Source organism: Littorina saxatilis, unplaced genomic scaffold (assembly GCF_037325665.1).
Source record: "Littorina saxatilis isolate snail1 unplaced genomic scaffold, US_GU_Lsax_2.0 scaffold_450, whole genome shotgun sequence".
In the NCBI taxonomy this organism is placed as follows: domain Eukaryota; kingdom Metazoa; phylum Mollusca; class Gastropoda; order Littorinimorpha; family Littorinidae; genus Littorina; species Littorina saxatilis.
Window position 1 is genome coordinate 97537 of NW_027127953.1, and position 4551 is coordinate 102087.

At 40.3% G+C, this 4551-nt stretch overlaps 1 long non-coding RNA gene across 1 annotated transcript; it reads left to right on the plus strand.

Moving 5' to 3' along the window:
* The first annotated feature begins 1626 nt into the window (after window positions 1-1626).
* Window positions 1627-4403, plus strand: LOC138956315 (uncharacterized). The gene is made up of 3 exons (XR_011452597.1): window positions 1627-1917; window positions 2465-2746; window positions 4253-4403. It is a non-coding gene; the product is annotated as an uncharacterized lncRNA (long non-coding RNA).
* Window positions 4404-4551: the final 148 nt, after the last annotated feature.

The window sequence follows — 4551 nt, forward strand, 5'->3', positions numbered from 1 at the left end:
CAGCTGAGTGCATTTACAGTTCAAAAATCCTCTTATGGTAGTAAAACAAACCCAAAACTACCCAACGACGACATCTGTGAAGCTCGACAGTTTCTTGTTCACGCGAGTGCATAAATTAACCTAGTTATTACGTGGTGTTTGGTCGGAGTTCGATTCAACTGAGTGATTCCGGCCTCCATTTTGTTTTACACAAACTCATGATGATGTCTGACATGGTTTGCTAGTGACGTGTCTTTTTTTGCATGATGTGGTGATCTACCTGATCTAAATTTAGATCCAAAAATAGGTCAAGACCAGCCGGGTCCGAGTACGAAATTAATTCGTACAAAAATCGCAGTTCTTGACTCTTTGGGTGCAAGTCAATGAAACTTGGTAGTTCTTCTAACGGATAGCTGCCTGAGGTATGACTTAAAGCCCCAGGGGCTCCGTGCACCTGTATTTGACAAGTTCAGTACCTTTAACTACTCATGGCCGACCCTGTTTGGTTGGTAAGACCTTGACATCAAAGATACCATACTGTTTTGTCGAATCTGTGTTGAAACGGACTTTTTTTTCTTAGTATTTCATTTTCTTGTCAAATCTTACAGTTTGCGAGACAATCAAAAAAAGGGTGCTGAACGTTTTTGTTGCTTTTTAGTTGTTTGTTTCTTTTTGTGTGTGTCCTATTTGAAACTAAATAAATAAAACAATGTATGCAAAAATGGTCGGTGAAAATAATACATGTATATATATATGTGTGTGTGTTGAAGCATGTGTGTGTGTGCACATGATTTTGGAACCCTTCCATGGACAGTGTTTTTCACAAAATTATGATGTCCTATTGACATTTCTGAAAGCGGTCAAATTAGTCCTATTGTTTCTGAAGAGCTCAGGACATTTGCCCTATAGGTGTGAATTTGTAACAACATCCCTGAAGCATACGTATTGATTGTCCGACCGAAATATTCAATTTGTGTTTCCCCTTTTTTGACCGACGTTACGTGCCAGCGTGATACCATTTGCCTCAATATCTCCTCATTTCTTGACAATTGCCATCCACAGTGTTACATTGAAGTCACAAACAAAACAGTTAACCAGCACACAACCCTGCACTAGGAAGGATACATATGTGTCGTATGTTTTTTGTCCCTGTTATTCTGTAAAGAGTCAGTTAGGGTGTCCATCCTCATTGTCAACTGAGCAAAAACACGTCTTAACAACAAATGGCATTATCCCACTAAAACATTCCTTCCCGTGTATTGTCAGACCTTTGTATGTCATCAAAGGCACTTCACTTGCTCACACACACACACACACACACACACACACACACACACACACACACACACACATACACACACACACACATACACACACACACACACACACACGCGCGCGCGCGCGGGCAAGCATGCACGCACGCACGCATGCACGCACGCACCCTCGCACGCACGCACGCAATCACGCACGCACACACACACACACACACACACACACGCTCATTCAGGACAGACATGTCATGATTTGTTAGCAACGCAATACTGATCAAACTTAATGCAAGGATATTCAACTCATAACATCTTAATTTATGTTACCACAAGTTCCGTAAAAGAAAAGAAAAACAAATATTTACACTTAACACGTGGTCCTTGATACTTGCAGATGTACAAGCAGGGGATGGCACAAACACACCCGTCACTCCAAACACGACCACCTTTCTTCAGTACACGAGCAGTAGGGGCGTGAGTCCCGCTACCTCATGGAAACCAAACCTGTTCAAACTGCTCGAAGTAAGGGGGCTCTCAGAGGAAGTGGTTTCGAAGAACGGCCGTGAAGTGACTGTTGCGTTGTATGCCGAGTGCGTTGACCGTGGAAACATTGAATGTGAAGCTGCTCATACCACTGACAGCCAGCTTCTGGGAACGGTGATAATTCGTTGTAAGTTGCTGGCATTCTTCATTTAACCTCCGAAAAGTTAGCTTTGGGTACCATGAGTATACTTAAAACGTTCTCCTTTTGTAGAATGATCGATAGCGTTTAAAGTGGAGCAGACTAGGATGTATGTATACGTTGATATAATGGGGTGCATTATTTGAATCATTTATGAATGCTAAATTCTGTTTTGTCATTCAGGTGCTTTATCTCCTCATATACCCAGTGACAAAATAAATAAATAGCGTTGACTTTGACAATGTTTAAAACCACAACGCCTTAATTGATAATGTATGAAGGAAATCCACTTCCATAAAGCATGTATGGGATTATAACTAGTGGCTGCACTTATTCGATAAGGTGTGTCAGGTGGATTTTAATCTCCAAGAAATGTAACATTTGCCATAAGCTGACCTTTGTTTATAAATACACGGTCATTTTAGTGAATACAATTCGGCCCAGTCATGACAGGTCCAATTTTACCATCCACCCCCACTCCCACAGGAAAGTTCTGTTTCTGGAACTTTTGTTTTTTTGTTTGGTCGTAATGCAGACCCAGCCAGAGGCACCAGATTGTCCATAATCCGAAAGGATACCGAAGACAGCACAAGAAGTTATTCGACGGTAGTCAAAGACACATCGCCATTTCCAGCCATATGCAGTTGGGAGAAACGTCGAAGCATTGCCCCTGAGCCAGAGAAACAACTGGACACTTTAGGCACAAGTAAACATGAGACGATAAGTATCCTCTCTGCTGACTGTGATGGCACTGACAAAATCAAGTGCAATGTGCCTGACGCAAACCAAGACAAGCCTGTTCAACATGTGGTTTTATGTGAGTGACTAATTCATTTGTTATTTATTTATGTATCGATTTATTTATGTATGGATTTATTTATTTATCGATTTATTTAGTTAATTAGTTAGTTAGTTCGTTAGTTAGTTAGTTAGTTAATTAGTTAGTTATGTTTTTATTTTTTATCTATTGATTAATTATTAATTGAAAATGTTTTTATTTAATTGTTCGTTTGTTTGTATTTGCAGTTCCAATTGTTTGTTTATTTATTAATTTATGTTTTCTATTTCTTAAATGTTACATTCGGTAAATACTTAAATGAATGTATGCCAGTCTACTGGAATAGAGTGGGACCCGAAAGGGTGTATGAATGTATGTGTGAATGAAGACACATTTATTTTTATCTTTATCAAAACCGCAACACGGTGGCCTAGTGGTAAGGCGTCCGCCCAGTGAGCGGGAGGTCGTGGGTTCGAACCCCGGCCGGGCCATACCTAAGACTTTAAAATTGGCAATCTAGTGGCTGCTCCGCCTGGCGTCTGGCATTATGGGGTTAGTGCTAGGACTGGTTGGTCCGGTGTCAGAATAATGTGACTGGGTGAGACATGAAGCCTATGCTGCGACTTCTGTCTTGTGTGTGGCGCACGTTAAATGTCAAAGCAGCACCGCCCTGATATCACCCTTCGTGGTGGACTGGGCGTTAAGCAAACAAACAAACACAACATATTTATCAAACAGAACTTCTGTGTGCCAAACACAGCTACGATAACAACTATCCTTGAACAATGGCTTGTCTGTCATGTTTTTGTTGTTGAAAGTTTAATGTTTCCTTATGTATATTTGTTTTTGAGCCAAGACGTTGTTTTTTTGCATTTTGACAAACACAATAAACAAAGATGGTCAAAGGTTACATAAAAGTTAATCACTTTGGCATACACACATGCGTCTTTGTTCAAGAAAGCTCGAGGGTACACTTTCTCTGTGTGACTAGTTTACCATCATTAATGTTGTATTCTAACCCACTCCCAGCCCCTCCCCCATCCAACAATATGAGTAAGCCCTTAGTCGCTACTTGGCGTCTGCATCCCAAACTAGGCTAAGGAACGAACAATACACATTGAATCTAATGTTGTAATTCAAATGTTTAATAATTTATCTTTTCAACATTTGACCAGTTTAACAGTTTTGCATTCAGTCACTATTTGACTAAATGTATTCTGGTTAACTGGGAACGATAAGGGACCCACGGATGTGTGTATGTGTGTGTGTGTGTGTGTGTGTGTATGTGTGTGTGTGTGTGTGTGCGGTGTGTGTGTGTGTATGCGCGTGCGCGCGCGCGCGTGTGTGTGTGTGTGTGTGTGTGTGTCATTTATTTCAGCTTGGTGCCTATTAATATCGTTCATGAAATACCCAGTCGAATGTTGCTAGTTATTCTTTTTAATAAAGAGTATCTTCCCAGGTCTGTCTTCATATGTTTAAATTGTTTGAGTATTTGTGCAAACAAAACGTTCCGAAAACAATAATTTAAAATATTATTATTTCCAGGTGACATAAGACATGTTACGGTCCAGAGTAAATACCCTCCAAATGAAGTCAGCAATTACCCTCTGTTGGCCATTGTGGTCGTGCCAGTAGTTCTGATCATTACAATGATCTGCACTGTACTACTAATTGTTCAAATAAAGCGCAGGAAACGTCAAGGTAAGTTATAGCAATTCATAAAACGTGATAATCAAGAGTTGGAAATGAAGCAGTTGAAGTCGAGTAACGTCTCAATTCGGGAATTCAAATTTAACACTTTTGATGTCATGTACTTTGCAAGGCAAATATTAAGTTGCAGCAAA